Raw genomic sequence first — 21,104 nt, 5'->3', positions numbered from 1 at the left:
AATAAATAATTATACGGAAATCACAATCCATTCTTTCTTTTTTAATGTATTCTGTCATAAATTATAAATAACTTGTGCCATTTTATTTTGACAAACTCCATTTGATTTTCCTTGTCCCAGTATTGGCTTCTTTGTTGTCTCACTTAAGGATATGTTCTAAAATTTGTATCCCGTTAATGGGCGATCTAACTAGCCTCAAAAATATCCATTTATATTAATTTACTATAAAATTACTAATGTATTTTTTATTCTAATCGATGAAAAAATGTTTTAGCCACTTATCATAACGGTTTTTGTACCAAAAATTCCAATCGCCACTTTAAAATTGTGTTCTTGTGGATTAGCTTCTGCTAACTGCCCTATAAATGGTTAGTTTACCTTAGTACATATATTATTATAAGCGTAGCAATATTTTTTACAGAATGGGTCACAAAAATTTGCCTTGCTCGGCTGAAGGTTATATTTCAAATTTATTTTCATACGTCAAGCAAGGCTAGCCGAGAGGCTTTAAGGTGTTCGCACAAGAAAATACGTGTGCAGTATGCTGGAAACAGCTCACGCACGAGCTAGTCGTGTACGCACACAGAGTACCAACCAATCATGCGCGATCTGTCGCGCTGCTGCTGTGCGAGCTGGCTACGTGCCGTTTGCATATCGGACCACCACTCGAGACGTAAAAGTTTTCGACGTTGCGAATTTGTTTCGAGTGCCAGACCGATAGGTGAACGGTATATAGCCAGCTCGCACTGCAACAGAGCGACAGATAGAACGCGATTGGTTGGCAGTATGTGTGTGTGCACGGACAGATCGTGCATCAGCCGTTTCCAGCATACTGCCGATATGTGAACGGCACGTAGCTAGCCCGCACCGCAGCAACGCGACAGATCGAGCATGATTGGTTGGTACTCTGTGTGCGTACATGGCCGGCTCGTGATTGTGTAATACAAAATAATTGTGTACTCTAAGATTTAAACAAATATTAGAGTATAATACTATTAATATAATAATACAAAAGATTATTTTTTTCGTGGCGAAAAATAGATCATAATTTTATAGAACTTTTCTTTATAGTTTCGGCACTAGTTTAACGCAATGTAAAACAAAGACGATTTTAACTTTTACTAAACTACCCAGCGTATCCTTTCCTATAGGATTAGTTCTGTAAAATTCAATGGATATATTTTTCCCTGTACAAAATAACTTGAAACATTACACAAATGTCACTATGTCTTCTTCTTGCTCTACTTTTGTTAATTTTTTGTCAGATAATTTTATTCTATACAGAAAGGTAGAGTGTGGAGCGTTACATTAGAAACAAAAATGAAGCCTGTATTTTGACACCCCAAATTGAAGATTTGGAAATTTGTGCCCATAAGAGCGCTGAAGTAGGGGCAAAACGCATATGGGAACATCCTTTACTTTACAACCTTAGCCCCTACAAATATCAGCGTGAAGAGTGTCAAAGTAGGGCCTATATTTCGACTCGGTTATAGTGAAAAAAACTGAAGTAAACTATGAAAGATTTGATAGAATTATATTAAATGATAAGAAAAAGAGTATCACAGTATTTAGAAAAGGGATAAGAAGACAGAAGATAGATGAGACTTGTAATATTTAGAAAGGGGGTCGACATAAGGGAAGGGATGTATTGGTAAGAAAAAGAGAACACAAAGTACAGAATTTGTAAGTGAGAGAAGAAAACACCGCAGCATGTATAAGAAAGATTTAGGAGAGGAATGGAATAGATAGGAAACTGACAAGAGATTATAGTAAAGATTCCATTAGAGAATAGATTTTAAAATGTTTCTATAAACTCAGATAAACAAGAACAAAATTAAATTTGTCTACCTTTTCCAGTTTTGACTTTGAGAGCGACATTTTCGTGTATTTGAAAAACTATATTTCTCATTGATGCATATCATTGGACGCCTTAAAATAACAGATGATCTTATTTTACTAATGTTGTCAATCTAATTCTAAAAAATCTTTTTTGCCCCACTGTTTTCTGTCCATTGTTGACGAAATTACGCGTGTCGAAAAATAATTTACAATAATTGATTTATTTCGATTTTAAGGATTCCATATCATCGGATATTTTGTCAAATATTTGTTCACGTTATTTATTAATATATTTTGGTGATTTTAGTTGCCAAAAGAAGTGTCTTTGCATACATCTTATTTGTCCTATAATTTAAAAGTTACACTGTCTACAGGGACCGATTGATGGCCACTCTATCTTATACTTGTTGAATTATCGGTGGATATCAGCTGGAAGAATATTTTTTGGGTCAGCAATTTTACCGAAAATAGCATTCAGAGGATCATTGTCCAATATTGGAACAATCTCGTTGGCAACGGTGCCATTTATCCGTATTTTAACTCTTCCATATTGATTATCAAGATCCGTTCTACGTGCCACGAAAGGGTACAAATGTTCAAGTAGGAATAATCCAATCACGTATTCGTGATTCTCATCTGTTTGTACATAATAATGGTCTCGTGATAAAAAGAAAACTCGACTTGGAACTATGTAACTTCCGAAATAATTAATATTATAAATTTGAATGAGAGAAGGATAAACTGCATCTTCTTTATGTCGCCCAGATAATTCTGCAAAAAGAATGTGGAAGTATAAAATTAATTATAGTAATAGCTTACGATAGAACGAATTAGTAAACATTAAAAAATGATAATGTATTTGAAGTAATAGATATTCAAATCTGTACCTATAAAATAAGGAAAAGCTAATAAGACTAGAAACAGAATGCAAATCACGTTTCTCATTCTCTAGGATTGAACTAAACTCACATGTGAGAATTTCTATTAAAAAATAACTAGCGAAACCATTTTTAAAGATATTTCGGTTTATATCACATCCATCGCAGTAACGTTGGTCCTTGTAAATTATTTGTATTTAAATACTTCAGATGTATGAAAAATTATATGTAACTCCGAGGAATTAAAAGAATTTATTACACAATAGAAGATCAGATTATATTTTAGAAAAGAGAAAAATGATAACATTTGTCACGAGCTGTTCTTTACCTGTCACATAAAACCGTCATATGAGTTGAAAGGAATTAACATTACCTAGATAACAGAATGAGTGGCGAAAACAAATCCGGAGCGAGGATCACCCACTAAAAAAGGGCAGTATAGATATAAAAGATCACCTTTTATCATTTTAAAATTGCATCTCATTTTTTTGTAAAGTTTTTCCCAGAACTAAGTATCTGAAATGATATAGATGTATAAAACTAAAAGAAAAAAATCAAAACTTCCTTTTGCAAAAATGTATTGAATAAAATTCAGGGAATCGAGAGATTTCAGAAAATTTCAAGAATGAAAAAAATTTTTAAAATTTAGAGAATTCAAATAATTCAGGGAATTCTAAGAATTCGAAAAATGCATGCAATTTATGATAAAAAAGGAAATCAGAGAATTGAGAGAAATCAGGGAAATTAGAAAACCAAGGGAATTCCGAAAATTCAGGAAATTCAGAAAATGCAACGAATTTAGAGAAATCAGGTTATTCAGGAAATTTAGACTATTTAGGGAATCGCGTTAATTCAGAGCATTCGGAGAATTAAGGGAATTCAGAGAATTCATCGCATTTAAAGCATTCAGAGAATTAATAAAATTCAGGGAATTGAGAGAATTCAGGAAATTTAGAGAATTAAAACAGTTCAGCAAATTTTGGGAATTTAAATCATTTAGGGAATTTAGAAAATTCAAATAACTCAGGGAATTTAGATAATCCTGAGAATTCAAAGAATGCAGGAAATTTCTGATAATAGAGGAAATTCTAAGAATTGAGATAAATCAGGGAATTCATAAGACCAAGGGAATTTAGGTACTTCAGGGAATTCAGGAAATTCAGAGAATGCAAGGAATTTAGAGAAATCAGGTTGTTCAGAGAATTCAGAGAACTGAGGGAATCCAGATAATTCAGGGAATTCAGTGAATTCAGAGAATCAAGAAAATTCATTGTCTAATAGAGGAAATTAATAAATTTCAGAAAATGTAGGGGATTTCTGGATTCCTAAACGAATTTTTGCTTCTATTTCAAAATATTTAGCCTAAATAAAAAAGTTTTAAATAATAGTTGTAGTGCGTAAAGGGGTACACCTTTTATACAGGATACTTCTTCTCTGAAACTACATTATTAAGATAAAAATGGGTTCTTACAAAAATAAAGAGAACTGCGAAAGAGGAGATTACTTGATAGAATTAGAGTGACCCATACTTACCCTTACCCTGTTTATAACTTTGTCACATACTCTTTCATGTCTATAAGGTATTAAAAAGTTGCATGGAAGACTTGAATTATTTTTGTAACTAGTGACAGGCGTTTCTCTTCCCACAAGTTATTGGAAAGGGGTAAGAGTGTTACTCAAATTATTTCTGGTAAAAGTTTTGCAATTTTATTTTAAATTTTAAAAAAATTTTATCACTAACTTAAATCAATGGGAAAAACGGGAAATTTTAATAGTTTTATCAAGTCTCAAGCTTGAAAGCAATCACTCTAAGACCATTTGAATTAAATGACGCATGTAGAAAAATTATTAGCAATCACTGATTTAGGCCATTTCACAGATTTCATATTAATATACATTTCTCTATTTTATCAAAATATTAAAGTGACTTTAGATTTCGCACAAAGTGCCTTCGAATTCATTTTCTTTAACTCTGTTTTTTCGAAAATATTTCTTTGCCCATTTCCCAATTAGCTAAGAAACTCTAATATTGGTACAATCTCGTTGGCAATGACGCCATGTATCCGTATTTTAACCCTTCCATACTGATTACCAAGATGCGCTCTACGAGCCATGAATGGTAGAAAATATCCAAATAGTAATATTCCAATTACGCACTCGTGATTTTGATCTGTGACCACATAATAACTGCCGTTTACTAAGCGAATAGTTTGAGGTGGAGTTCTTAACGTTCCGAAAGAATTAATATTATGTATTTTAATCGGAACATGATAAACTGCGTTCTGTTTATGCGGCCAAACTAGTTCTGCATAAATAGAGCATAATTAAGAAATTGATTATAGTGTTTTCTAGCTGAATAATCTGTAAATCTACATTTTGTAGTAATAATTTGTTTCATGGTATGGGTATTCTGATATTTACCTATAGGATTTGGAAAAGCGACTAAGATGAAACGCGTAATACAAATCACGGGTCTCATTTTCTTGGAACAGATGGGATTCTTTGAATAATATTTCTCTTGTGAACTAAATGATAAAAATATCCCAGATTTTTCAGTGGTTCAAGGACACTTGTCGCAACCAAACTGGTCTTTCTGAGTTATCTTTATTTGAATTTTTTTTCTCCCAGGCGTGATGTGCAAAAATACGTTGAATGCCGCCTATCACAATGTTATTCGTTCTTCAGACTTATCTGTTTTTGAATACTTCTGATTTAAAACTTTATTATGTTTAACTTGGAGACACTGAAGCAAGTTATTACGCAATTAAAAAATCAGTGCTTTTAGACAATTATGATAACATTGTATGTTTCTGCAGTAGGGCACGAAAACCCTACAAATAGCAAAACGTATATCCGGAAAATTTAAGCAAAACCTTTTTATACTTTTCAGTATTATGCAAGAAATATAAAGTATCCCCTATTTTTCTGAAAATGGGCACGATACTGATATCTCGCATTTTTTCATATCCTTTTTTATTGATAATGAAATACTTAATTTTATGCTATGAAATTTTTATAAATCCTTTGTCACACATAATAATGTCATAATTTGAAATGAATATATGTGCTGCAGACATAATTTCAAAAAACCAATGGGGTTACTACTAGTGTCATCTGATATATTTTGCGCATCAAGTCCGGGTGTAAGAGGTTTCATAAATACAGATACCTCTGATAAATAGATTCAAGCTAGTCCAATCCTTTATGTTATGTAAGATCTCAGTTAATAAAAATAATAAGAATACAGAAAAGTAAAAATACATGAATTAAAAAAAATTGTTTTTCTCATTCTTTACATAATCAAAGACGCTAGGCCAGGGTTCATATTACATCCATGGCAATCTTATTTTTCCTTTCGAATTACGTTTCTTTGGGTTATATTTTTCTCACGAGCTCAATTTGCAGACTTCAGATGATCCCAGTCGTAGTAATCTGAGTTGACAAGAATTAGTATTAACTAGAGAGAAGAATGAGTTGCGAAAACAAATTTAGAATCAGGACGAACTACTGAAAAGGAGCAGTCCAGGCATGAAAAACTGCCATTTATTATTATTGAATCACACTACACTTGATTTTTTAATATAATTGGAGTAAATCAAGAGCTTTCAGGAATGAAGAGCTAGAACACAGGACGAGCAAGTGTCAGACACTTGCTTTAAGTTTTCTGGGAAAGAAATAGGTAAGATAGATCCCTGCTTGGCACTAGATTATCACGAGAGTTCCCAGAGTAGCGTTTGAGCTAGGATTTCGCCAATCCGTCTATAGGGCACAGTGCCCAAGTTCAACGATCAACCGAGAGTCAATGTAGACACAATCTGAGATTGACTATTTTTTCTTTACCATTTAGCCGCCAAGTGTTAGTGACGTACTTTCGTGAACTATATTTATAATCACTCACCATGATCGTGATAAACTAAACCTTATTATGTATTCTGGAGGGATTTTATGATTGGATGCCCATGACTCCGGCCGAAGGCTGATGTTTGCCTTTGTCAACTCAATGTTAATATCACCCCTCATGTTGATGATTAAGCGATTATTTATTGCAGATATATTGAGGAACTTCGCCAGGATGCTTGCGCACTGTTTAGAGTACTGCTCCCTATCAATGTAATTTGGTTTATATAACATTTTCGATAACAAATTAGAATGTCACTTTAGTTTTTCGTAACTAAGTGTTTACCTGGATCTTTGATATTGCATCTTGATAAACATACTTTGATTATTCAAATATCCTTTAACGATAAAGTTAATGTGAGAACAAACCGTGTATAAATAGCCTGGTTTGACCCGGCCAGAACAATATTTCTGGCCAGGATCTGACCGGGTCAAACCGGGATACTATTATGTTAATTGCCCGGCCGGGATCTGACAGAGTTCTTACCGAGCGCCGCTCAGGCCAAACCGGGCCACAACTGATTTATCCCGATTTGCTATTTCTTAAATTCCCGGTCAAGATCTGGCCGGTTGTCACTGTAACTCGGTCGAGAAAAATCACGTCACACCTGATTTAACCTGGTTTACTATTTCTTCATTGCGAAGCCTGTATCTGACTAAATTCCGGTCAGAATCTATTTGGGACAAATCGGCCAAAAATAATTTAGCCTGGTCTACTGTTTGTAATTTACCTTGTCGGCATCCGACCAGCTTCCAGTTGGGACAAAGCAGGCTTAAATCTGGTTTAGCCCGGTCAAATAATCATTTAATCGGCAGACTGGTATTCGGCTAGATTCCGATCGGGATCTGCTAGGTTTAGGAAATGTTGAAGAAATTGCCCTACTGACGGTCAAAGAATTTCGAATTCGAAAATTTTTACTTAGATTGGTAAAATTAATGATTACGCTAATTTCATATCATATCACTTTCAGAAACACATCACGATGCCTCCACCGGCAAATTAGTCACGCAAAATGCGTTTGCCATCTCACTAGGAAATGCGTTGGAAACGCAAAATATTGGGTAGGCGCCAGAAATAAAAAGAGATCCAATCAAGACCACGAAAAAAGAATCGAGGATGAACACGACGTACTTGTTGAATAAAATTTTTTTGGTAATTTATGTTGGCCTTATTTTTGGTTTATTCCTTATTCACAATTTGTTTTTGCAACCCAACCAGCATACGATCGAGGAGCCCAGTAAAAAACCGGTCGGATCCCAACCGGGTTACCCTATTTGTATCTGGGATCTGATCGGCTAACCCAACCGGGATCCCACCGCTCAACCAGGCCGGGATCCGACCAGCGCAGCCGGAATCCGACCCGAACCCAGTTATAATTTTTACACGGGAAACATCTTTAGAGAATTAATTATCATGTACTTTCCACGACTTCAGATACTGTGTTCCAATTCTAGGATTTACTTATGACATTAAAGTTGAAGTTACTGGCGCCAAAAACCACCTTATGAAAAGTTTCACACAAATCCGATAAATTCTTTAATACTTGCAAATTATGAGAGACTACTCATTTGATATTAATATCGTCATAATTTTTTGCTTAGACGACATTTCCAATTTTCGAAAACAATTATTTAAAACCTTTGTAAAATCATCTCTCTACTTCAAAAGTAAAATATCAGACTAGGGACTCCAACAAAATATTTGCCTTTTTATTAAAATATACAAAAATATACAAATAAATATCGTTGACTGATTTTTCCAAGTCTTTGGCTTTTCCGTAGATTCATACTAAAGGTTTATGGAAGTCAATGAATGCAGAAAATATATAGAAGTTTAGAAACTTTGAGGGACTTAAGGACATCAGGAAGTTGAGACAATTCAACAAGTTCAAGGAATTCTAGAATTTAAGGAATCTAGAAATCGAGGGAACACAGAGCGTTAAAGGAATTTAAAGAATTCAGAGAATTCAGGAAATATGTGAAAATAGGGGAAATCTAGAAATTATAATATTTTAAGAAATTAACAGTTTAAGATATTTTAGAAAATTCTGAAAATTTAGGGCATTCTGATAATTCCGTATAGTCAAAAAATATAAGCAGCGTACTCACAGAATTTAGTCAATTCATCAAATTTAGAGTATCTAAGTTATTCAGGGAATTCAGAGAATTTAGAAAATTTAAGAAATTCATTGAATTCATAGAATTCTGGAAATTTAGAGAATTCGTCAAATTTAGGGAATTCCTAGAATTTAGCGAATTCAGATAATTCCGAGAAAATAAAGGATTCAGGAAATGATGAAATTCAGGAAATGATGAAATTCAGGAAATTCAAAGATTTTAGATAATCTAGGAATTTCAGAAAATTCAGAGAATCCAGAAATTCAGGGAAACCAGAGAATTCGTGCAAACCTGTGCTCTAAAACAATTAAACCGTACAAGAAAACTCAGGTTTTGCAAAAATGAGGAGAGCTGGGAAAGGGGAGATTAGTTGATGGAATTAAACCCCTACTTACAATGAGCCCTTTTGTAGCTTTTTCACATACTCTCTTAAATTCATAAGATATTTAAAAATCTATGGAGAACTTGAATTATTTCCAAGTCCAGCCACGTGGGTGCCAAAAGTCCCCTTGAGAAGAATTCTACATTTTTTACTAACGGGAAAAACTGAAAATTTTAATCGTTTTTTCAAGTCTTAAACTTTAAAGCGATTATTTTCTTTTAACCGAGGTGACAATCTCAATCTTTAAAAAATCGGCCGACCCACTATTATTCAATGTTGACTGAATGATGAATGCGGAGAAAATTATTTACAATTTCTCATTGAGACAACATCAAAGATTTTAAATCATTATATACTTTAGCAAAGATCCTCAGCAATATTTGTCAAAATCATACATATTTTTAATTCAACAATTTCTCTTAAAATACTGACTATAGTCTAGGTAAATTTTTACACCGCTGTATAATCAAGTTTTTTTCGTTTCTCTATTTAACTAACATATTAAGTTGACTTTAGTTTACGGACAAAATTTTTTCGAATACATTTCATTTATCTTTTTTTTAACATATAGCTTCGCCCATGTCCCAATTAATTAAAACACATGCTGTCTACAGTAACCCATTAACAATCAGCGTATCTTATACTTGTTGAATTATTAGTGAAAATTTCATTATAGCATTATCTAGCTAAATGATCAGTAAGTGAATATTTTATAGTACTTTGCACTTCGTGGTATGGATATTCTTATATTTACCTAATGGATTAGGAAAAACGACTAAGATGAAACACGTAATACAAATTACGATTCTAATTTTCTTGGAACAGAGGAGACTCATTGATGGATATTACTATTGTGAACTAAGTGATGAAAATATCCGAACATTTTTCAGTGTATATCACAATTGTTGCAAGCACAATTGGCCCTCCGAGTTATCTGCATTTAAATAAGCTAATTATCTTAGATTTAATGCGCAGAATACTTTGAATGACACCTGTCACAATCTTATTCGCCCTCGAAACTTATCTGTATTTGAATACTTCTCATTTAGAACATTATCATGTGTAGCTTGAAGAGACTAAAACAAGCCATTACGCAATAAATAATCTATCTTTTTAGTCAAATATGCTAACATTGTACTTTTTCATAGTGGAGAAGGAAAACTCCAAAAATAGCAAAACGTATATCTATGATATGTAAACACAACTTCTTTTAGACTTTTCAATCTTATCGCATCAGTACTCATAACACATAAATCGTTTTATTATTATTATTTAAGTTAATGATTGTAAAAAATTGTATGGACTCTACTCATACATACTTTCACACATAATAGAAACTGATATAGTTCTAGGATAGTCCCCATGATGATAGATTACCTCGAGAAAGTTTGTTCCTCTTCGCAGCATCACATTTTCTTTCTATCGAACCCATGATCTTTTTAATATCTGTTACAAATTTACCAATAAATTTACTCCTAGCACCTTTCAGACTTCGATTCGCAGCCCGCTAAATATAAATGAATCTAATTTCACTGGCTTCCATACACCATATGAATAGGAAAGTATTTATTTTGAGCAGAATCTTAATACTAAGGCCACCTTGCTGACTTCATTTTGGACTTCAGCCTTTGTTAAATTTGCACCTCTGCACGTTCCTCATTTTGTAAAAAAAAAATCTTGCCCCTAGATGTAATCCAAATTCCGCAAGATTAGGAACCTTGTAAAAACCTAAAATCCGTGACGCTTGTAATCAGTACAACTTTTACTTGATTAACAGAAATAAAGATAAGAATGTGTAGCTCGTTTTAAGGCGATTATGGTTGAATATTCCCAAGCGTGCTTTTGCGGGCTCGTCTCATTCTCCTTACGTTCTCTTAAATATCTTAGGAACCCTGTCTTTGCATTGGGCAGTTTCATAGGCATGTACGCAATTTCTCTTGAAATAACCCGTCATCAATTCTTGTTATTTTGCATGTCCTTCTACAAATTTTTATTCCTTTAACGTTGGAATATTCCCCGATCCATAAAAAGTGCCTGTTATTCGAGCAATTCCAAAAATTATTACTCCCCCATCTTCTAAAGATTTCGGCCTTTTCCCTATTCTAAATGCAATCACTAAACTATAAGAACGGATTTCTGATCAACATTGAACAGATTGCATACATTCTTACAAACTTATTTATCCTCTAGAGTCCGGATTTCGTGCAATACACAGCATTATTTCGTATTGAATGGCAATTACGTCGTGGTTATATTCGCTCTCTCCAAGGCTTTAAATAAGGTAAACCATCAACGTATATTACTTAAACGGAAACAATGTAACATTTCCAGTTGTGTCATCAAGTGGTTTGATTGTTATTTAAGTAATCGATCACAGAAAGTAACTAATAGCATGGTTAAATCATCGGACTGGGTCCGATTTAGAAGTGGCGTTCATCAGGGTTCCATCCTGGCCCCTATCTTATTCAATCTCTATACTTCTTCTATTTGAGGTGAAATTATATACTCTAATCACTCTAAAATCTGGTTGATTTCAAATGATATATTCCGGTACCTATTGCCTGTCTGAATGTATTTCTAAATTGAGTACAGGAATATGTTTATTTTGTAGCTCATTTTACTGTGTATAATCGATTAGTTCTCAACTCTAGTAAGAAGACGGCAATTGCCAAAAGGCCGTTAACATCACCATGTTCTAAGAAGCTAGCCACCGTACCTTCATTACAGGTTAACATACTTAACATCACTTTTTTCGAGGCGAATTCGAATCTAGACTTAAACTTAACCGAAAATTGCTTTGGAAGAAGTTTATCTTAAAATATCTAAGAGAATTTCCCGAATCCTTCAGCAACTGAACAGAGACAAAAATCCCAATCCCACCGCCAGTCGAATTCTCGTCGAAAAATCCTTATCCTTCCGGTTTTCAAATATAGCTCTTTAGCATTGCTGACAACCTTAACTTAAAGCTCAAGATTTTTCAAAATTCACGCATTAGATTTATGTAAAATATTCCCAAAAGTGATCACACAACACAATTCTGAGAAAAACCTGGATTTCTAAATGTAGCCGAGAGAAGAAAATCCTTTACGGGTAACTTGACGTAGTCAGTTATAAAAAATTAAGCTCCTCAGTGTCATGAAAATTATATTCATTTTGAGTGGCGCTTAAATCGAAATTAAAATATATTTGGTAAAATATGAATTGATGTTTCCAAAAGGGTTTGAACCAGATTACACCTACTTTATTATTACTTATTATTTACTCAACCCTTTAAAACTATGAAATAATACTAGAATTCCTACAATCTTATTAAATTCCTTTGAATACCCCTTAAAATATTATAGAATCATTTGGAACCTTTGCAACCAATAACAATCCTGTTAAGTCCTCGAAAATTTTCATAAATCTGTTAAAATCCTTTAAGAACTCCGAAGAATCTTTTAAAATGCACTGAAACTTTTTTTACATTCTTATCTATGATGAGAAGACATTATTATGATTTGGAAACTGACGTTGTCGTTTGTACCTCTGATAATTTTCCAAAAATACCGGATACGCATGTAAATCGGCACAGAGTTTGAGGGAGAAAATAGAATGGTTGAGTTCGTTGACCAGCTATTTTTGATAAAAATTCAAAAAGTTAAATCCTTTTCAAAATTTTAGAGATCACTCTTTTTAAGCTTTGAAAATTCTATCGACAGCTATTTATAGTAAACGAAAATACGAACAATTCATCCTCTTCATTTTTTTCTAAAAATAAAAATGACCAAAGTTATAGCATTTTCAAGATCCAAAAAGCCAAAAGAAAATGAACATTTAAAGCTAAATTAAGAATGATATGAGAAAAGGTCAAGAATTGGCAAGCGTTATTTTTTGAAGGTCCTACAAGATTTTCATAACAACTTTAAAAGTCTTTTTGAATAACCAAAGATTTGAGTTTTGGCTGGACAAAAAATAGTGAAAAATTAATAACTCCATTTTAAGATCAAACCAAGCAGGATACGAAAAAAGACGAATCAACGAAAATTGTTGCCCTAAAAGAATTTGATAATTTTGTTGTGTATCTCTTTTTTTAAATTAAATTTTTGGACAAGCGACAAAAGCTGTGAAAGAAATGAGACAAAAGGGGTTCAACTAAAAAAGATCTACAAATTTTTACTGAATTATTTTTTGAAAAGATATCTATTTTTCGTTTTGGTAGAAAAAAAAAGAACATGAATATAAAACAATTAAATTCCTTAGAAAACGATATAATGTATGGAAAAAAATTAATCGATGAAAGTTTTTGACACAAAAAGAATCTACAAATTGTTAAAAAATGATTTCATAAAAAAAAATATTCGATTTACTTTTAATGGTAAAATAAAAGATTTAAAATAAAAGAAAAAAATTCTAAAAATAAGCCGATAAAAATACATATGTTTTAATAGCAATGCATATTACCAAAAATACTTATTTAATACAAAATAAGAAACAAATTTTAAAGTCATCATGATTAATACATTTTTAAATTTATTTCCGAATATCTGAACAAGCAATCCCAGGTGGAGGTACATAAGTAAAGATAATATATATTTAATATAAAATTATTAAACATGATGTATAAAAGTTATACATTTGAGACAAAATCGAGTGAAAAGCAGGAGGTACGTGATAAAAATATGTTCGTTAAAAATAAAAGAGCTTTGACGGAAGAGAATTCACAATCACTAAATCACAGTTGTCGATGCTTTGACCTCTAATTATAAAAGATCTGTGCAAAAATGTGGGAAAAATAGAAAGACCGAGCGCGTAGCGCGAGGTAAATTTATATTTTTGATCGCGAGGCGTGAGATAAATAACTAATCAAGCGCCAAGCGCGAAATAAATACATCATCAAGCACGAAGCGCGAGATAAATGTATCATCGAGCGTGAAGCGTGAGAACCAAAAGTCGCGCGCCCTAGGCGCGCTCAAACTTGCAAGCGAAGCGATCCGATCCGCATGCACAGAGAATGATAAGAACGTGCCCGCCCGGCGGGCATATTTTTTTTATTTCTTTTAACCAGTTAATTATTAAAGACTGACCGTCTTAGCAAAGTGTTAATTGAAGACGAAAATCCCCTATATCTCATTAACAAAATCTTAATAAGGTTTCTATACAAAAATAGACATTCAATATCATATCCAGCATATAAAATTCAACAATTTTATCAATATTCCTTAACTTTCGATATAATCAGTATGAGATTAAAAATTACAGAAGTCGCTTATAATTCTATGGGACAAGTTTTTATTTAAAAAATTTCCAAAAGTATCGAAAACTCAATCTTTTCATGATAAGGGAAAGTTATTAGTTACCATTTACATTCTAAAAAAGATGTACAAATAAAACAAACTTATGAAACTTTAGATTCAATTATTGAATTCCAAACTACATTGGAATGAATTTAAAAAGAGAGAAAAATTATTTTCCATTCAGTTATTATGTAGTAGTTCTGTAAAGAATTATTTATATTTGTAATAGTTTGAAGTAAAATTCCAAGTATTTAAGTGGTTAAGTTTCAAAAGTGAAAAATTATAGTTACCATATTTAAATTTCGAAAAAAATTGTTTATGGTGCAGGAATGTTTTAATAATATAAAAATTTGATAATAATAGGTTCAACTTATAATGTTTCAAAATAACATAATAATTATTATGAGAGCAGGATGTGATTGCATTGTTCTCCCATAAGAATGACTCCAAAAGTTACTATCAACAATGTAGACTAACCCATTATACTCAGAAGAAAAGGTGCAAAAGTTTAAAACAGAACTTATTGTATAATTACAGATGTCCTGTCTAAATTATTAGGAAAGTAGAAACAGGCAAAATATTTTTAGTTAATCAATATAACAGTAATTTTAATTACCTTTAATCACCTCCTTCATGTAAAACTTTAATATCACGTTTTCGAAACTTTGGAAAAGTTTGTAAGTAAAAACTTGTCCGATAGAGTTATAAAAAACTTCTGTTTTTCTCTTTTTATCCTGAATAATTTTAAATATTATAAATCTTTAGAGTTTTATAATTCTACAAACATTAAAAATTATATAATTTCTAATTCAAATCTTCAAATATAATGTATTCAAACGTACCCAGTGGGCACTAGCGTTAAAGAACATCTTTAGAGCGGCTTAAAAATGTCCTAAGTCAGTCCATATAACGTTCTATAAACATACAAGGTTACAGAGAAGTTTTAAAAACATATTTGGAACATAAAACGTTTTTATAACATTATTTGGTCTGACTTAGGACAGTTTTTAAAACGTTCAAATGACGTCTTTTTTTGACGTCTTTTTTTGACGTCCAAGAAACGTTTTTAGGACGTTCCAATTACGTTCTAAAATGTTATGCCCACTGGGTAATATTTGGCCACGATGTTGGTATGTCCCTACACGTAAAAATAATGACCAATGAGATGGTGACAAGTGCAGAACACACTGAAACATTGTTTCAAGTATGAATTAGTCTCGAATGGAAAATTTCTTGAATTGGTTTAATTGATTCTATGAAAATGAGATTTGTCATTTGTTTTCTGTATTTTATCTCGTTGATATTTCCTAATCCTATAGGTAAATATAAGAATATCCATAATTTAATGCGAACTAACAATTTGTTACCTATTTAGCTAATACAATAATACAATTTCTACTTATACTATCTTTTTGCAGAAGTAATGCAACAGAATAAGGGGGGCGCAATTTACCCACCTCCTATTCACATTCCTATTATTAATCACGACAAAAATTTAAGAATTCCAGGTCAACTTTTTCCGTTATTACGCGAGAATTATTTTGTACAAACAGATGAAAAGCACCAACCCGTCATTGGACTATTTCGATGTGGATTTTTACTCCCATTCATGGTTTCTACAGCGGATCTTCATAATCAATATGGAAGAGTAAAAATACGGCTAAATGGAGAAATTGCCCAAGATAATGTAGCAATCCCGAAGGAGGATCCTTTGAATAGTATTTTCGGCAAGATGGCTGAACCACGAAACCTTGTTCATGCTGAGTTTCGCTAATAAAGCAACAAGTCTAGGATAGAGTAGCCATCGTTGATCGTCGTGGCTAGTGAGACATTTTAATTATTCGATAAATCGGCGAAGAAGTTCGTTTAAAACTGCAGGGCTAAATGAAATGTGTGAGGAGACACTTTCCTGAAGACTTGAGCAGCCTTAATCTATTATTAAGAAGCAAGAAAGAAACTGTTTAGTAACTAGTAGTAGAAATGTTCACAAAAAGAGGTGACTTTAAAAGTATTTAGTGAAATTAATAGATCTTATCGTGTACATTTGATTAAAATTTTCGCGCTTAACATGTATTGTGTAGCTCAAATACTTTTATTAATAAAATTAATTTTTGCGACCAATTTTTTTCCTAATAAAATAGTGTTTCTACCATGATCGGCAAAACAGAGCAGTGCATTCTTATATATTTCGACCCGCTGAATCCGAATCCGAAGTAACAAATATCATGTTGACTAGTTTTTGAACCCTAACCTCAAAAAATAACCTTAGAAAGGCGGCTTTCCGCCAAATTCGAAAAAAAGTGGTCTCCCGGCGCACCAGAGCATTGTGTTCTTATTTATTTTGACTGCTGGATTCTAGCACGATATATACCGGACAGAAATCGGAAATGTGAAAAATATTATTACGCAGATTTTGATAACCCAGGTTTTGATAACCCTCGGCCTACAAACCCGAATCCGCCAGATTGTAGTCGCCATGTTGAATTTCTAAAATCTAACATCATATTTTGATTCGAATTTAGCGAAAACCTGGCTTTTCATGGGTCCTTTTTGAGGTCAGCGATGAAACACGAGCCATTCTGACATTTCTGACTACGGATTCGGATTCAGCGGATCAAAATACACAAGGACACATTACTCTAGACTGCCGGACAAACTACTTTTTTTAATTTGGCGATATACCGCATATTACGGGTATTTTTTGAGATAAGGGTTAAAATACGAGCTAATTTAATAATTTTAAATTCGGATACGGATTCAGCGGTCAAAATACATAAGGATACACTGCCTTCGTCTACTGGTTATAGCACTCTTTTTTTCGAATTTGTCGGAAAAACGCCTTTTACGGGTGTTTTTTTTTTGAGACTAGGAATGAAACACGAACCAATCTGATATTTGACTTAGGATTCGGATTCAGCGAATCAAAATGCATAAGGATACACTGCTCCGATCTGCCAGGCAGGCCACTTTCTTTTTTTTCGAATTCGGCGCGAAATCGTCTTTTGACGGATGATTTTTGAGGTTAGGGTTCGAACACAAATCAATCTGATATCTCTGTCTTGGGATTCGGATTCAGCGGGTCCAAATACATAAAGATACAAAGTACTGGTCTGCCGATCAGATCACTTTTTTGGGGGGCTTTATTACCATTGTGTAGATGCGAATTTCCGAGACGCTTAATGATTGGTGTTTTTTTCGACTAAGAGAAAAAAATAAGCTGCGGGCGAAGTGCGCACCTAGCGTTGTCTTCATGAAACTGAAAAATTGTTTGTGTCCGACTGAATTAGAAATTCGGACTTATCGTTGAAGCGCGGTGGGCGGAAAATCACTGTATTCCACGACCGACAAAAATTGAAGACGTACGCTTTGGAGCGAAAAAAATATTTAAAAAAGCTCTGATGATGTTGAAAGAGTCCATACCTTCCAAAGAAATAGTGAACAGTGTGCCTTTGATAATAAATTCAATGTTTTTATTAAATTTAAATTTAAATTAAAAAAATTAAATTAGATAATGCATTTCTTCGGGAGTCTTTGGAATTAGCATGCATTTGGTCAAATATCAACTAACCTTTTGCTCATAGACAGTCGCGTTTATGGACAACATTGTTGTTGAAATACCACTTCTTTAGGCTGTATCAGTACTTTTTCATAACCTCATTTTCTTATTAAAAATTCATTACGTAAAACCGTACGCGCTTAGCCCTACTCGAATGCAACTTGAGTCCGGTAATAGAAGCTTCTCATATGCCCCCCCCCCATAAGGATTTACATTTTTCTTGCACCTTCTTCCCTATTCCTCTACACACCCCCCACACACTTACTTGGTGGTGGGAGGGGGACCTACAGGTTAAGGTGGGTTCCGAACTTCCAACAGCAACAGCTTTAAGTACTTAGAGAACCTGTTTCTCCAGAGGTACCAGTCCGAAAACTTTCCGGAGATGAACAACTCCCTTGCTAGACTACTGTTCATCGCATAGTCCGTCCCATGGAAAGCAAAATCCTGAAATTTTTTTGTGTCAAATATCAAATAAATACATTAATTTTTGTAGTCGATAGTTTACGCTGCAATAAACAATGTATCTTAAATGACAGATATTATTATATTTACCTAGGGAATTCTAAAGAACCACCAAAGTTAAATACAGAATACCAATCCTGGTACTTTCTTTCTTCAAATAAAAGAAACCCACATGTGAAAAATTCCATTTAAGTCTATCTAATAAATATTGTTCAATCTGTTTGAGATTATAAGTCACTAGTCACAATTATATTGGTCCTTTATAGATCATCTAAATGATTTTATTACGTGTGAATTAGGAAGACCAATTAAAGATGAATACAAAACAATTAATTAGAAAATCAATATGAAATCCTTCTTTATTAATTAAACCATAAGAATTAAATTTGCTATAGAAGGTGCATCTAAATTCCTATAAGGTCATTTTAAACTTTTTTTTACGTTCCATTATAAGCCATTTTGTGAATGATAAGCAATACATGCAAGCATACAATGAAAGAGTCTTAGTAGCGTTTACAAATTAATATTTCTCGCTGAAAATTCTGAAATTTTAAATTAATCAACAAATGTCCAGGAAGAGCTTCTTCTCTTATTCAGAATCTACTTTCATCAACACCGTAGACAAAACGTGACTTTACTCATTTCTTGATATGTCGCAACTCGCTTTTCTCCACGTTGTTGGAAAAAATATAGTCCTTAGCTGGAGCAAAAGAGCTTTTATTCCACACTCGACCGAAATAACCGCAATTTTCCCCTGACAATAGGGACGAAAGTAGCCTATATTTCCGGCAAACCACATTAGCTGGACCAAAGTAAAATTAGCATAGCGAAAGTAAAATAGCTGTGTAAAAGTAAAATTTGCGGGGAAAAAGCAAAATTTGCGGGGTTAAAATAAAATTAGCAGGCCCAAAGTGAAACCTGCTGGGCAAAATTAAAAAATAGTCGGTCAGAATTCTAGGCGCGAACAAAGCTTTAGGAAAATGCATCGCACCCGCTTTTCTGGGCCAAAAGGTAGCCAAGGTCGAGATTGGAATAAAATGCTACAATAAAACTATTCTATAACGCCGATATTTGGGCTGACAGTGGGTTGGAATGAACTTATTCAATATAGCCTGCTCCGCTTTTGTTTCTTAATGCCTGAGTGATTTCTTGAGTGACAACCACAGAGCCCGTGCACACCGCACAGCTCCGTTTACACCTACCTACAGAACGGCGTCGATTTTTGGAGAGGCTATAGAAGGGTGGGCTATTGAAGGGTTCCACTATATATGCAGTAAACGAACCGTCTGGAAAAATCTTTTCGGCCGGGCAGTGAACCCACCCGCGGAAAAACTCCGCTCCTTTCACGCCTTGTTGCATAATATACTATTTTAAATCATGCGATTGCGAAATTCGCTTTCAGCTTGCGTTGAATTATTAGTAATACTCAAAAGGACGAATGTTTCGTGTTTCGAAAATCCTGCCACAATCATAACTTCGAGGATCACTATCCAATATTGATAGATTTCGCTGACATTGATGACATTTTTGCGTAGCTTGACTCTTCTATATTAATTATGTACATCCGCTCTCGGCGCAACGAGTGTAAATAAATGACCAATCTTAAACATTCTAATAAGGTACACTTAATTCTGAGCAACTCTTTTATAAAGAAAGTATGTGCTTGATTTTAATCACCCCATTCCTAAACCGCTCGGTACCCCAGTGTGTTCCCCAGAAGAGAATATGACATCCAAACTTTCGACGATGCCAAAGTCCAAATCCTGGATACCGACGCAACGCTGAGACTACATCTTATCTCAGCTTCCGTTTTCTGCAATTTCAACATATTGCAACCAACTTCCGGGCAATTGGTTACAACTTGGCGCCCAACTGTTGTTACCCACCATTTGTCCCAATTATTATTCGTGAGATTTTCCCAAGGATTCGAATTCCCGCTGAGAAAAGATACGCAAAAGACCGAGTTTCTACCAACAAAATTATGTTTTTGTAATCACTTTATGGAATAAAATAATAATGTCATTAGAGATGAACATGTAGGTAAGGTTTCAACCAAAATAAAGCAGTTCGGAAGTTATCATGCACAGAAATAAGATGTCACAGGTTTCGAGAAATAAATGTTCATTCAGAATTTAAAATATAATCAGTCCGAAATTAATAACTTGGAGTAAAACTTAAACAAAAATAAATGAAACTAGCGAAACTAAATTTAAACTATTTTGCGAAAATTAGCTATAAAATGGAAAAATACATGAAACTTAGGCCGCGAGAAATTAAAAAAATTAAAAAAATACAAAAATGACAGAGCGGACGCATAGCAGAGAAATAGAATTCAGAAAATAAATAAACGCAGATGAAGATTTCGAAAGGAGAGAAATTTGCTAACCACAGAAAGAATAAGACGCACGAGAATGGACTCCCCTCGCACAGAGGCGAATCTTTTGAAATTAAACTAACACTTTAGCATTTCCTCACTCAAGAGTCCTAAAGAATAATACATTGAGTCCAAGGAAGTAGGGATTAACAGAGGTGCATTTTAGAGTTTCGTATGTAGGAGTACGAGACGCGTCTGTTCAAATATTGAGTAACGATACAAGTAGGAAGAGAAAGAATAGAAATGAGAGAAATGAAATTCCAGAAATGATCATATAAGAAAAAGGGGAAAATTTTGATTGTGGCAGAAGTAGAAAAAATAA

The sequence above is a fragment of the Belonocnema kinseyi genome, chromosome 1 (assembly GCF_010883055.1).
Source record: "Belonocnema kinseyi isolate 2016_QV_RU_SX_M_011 chromosome 1, B_treatae_v1, whole genome shotgun sequence".
Lineage (NCBI taxonomy): Eukaryota > Metazoa > Arthropoda > Insecta > Hymenoptera > Cynipidae > Belonocnema > Belonocnema kinseyi.
This window is presented reverse-complemented; position numbering follows the sequence as displayed.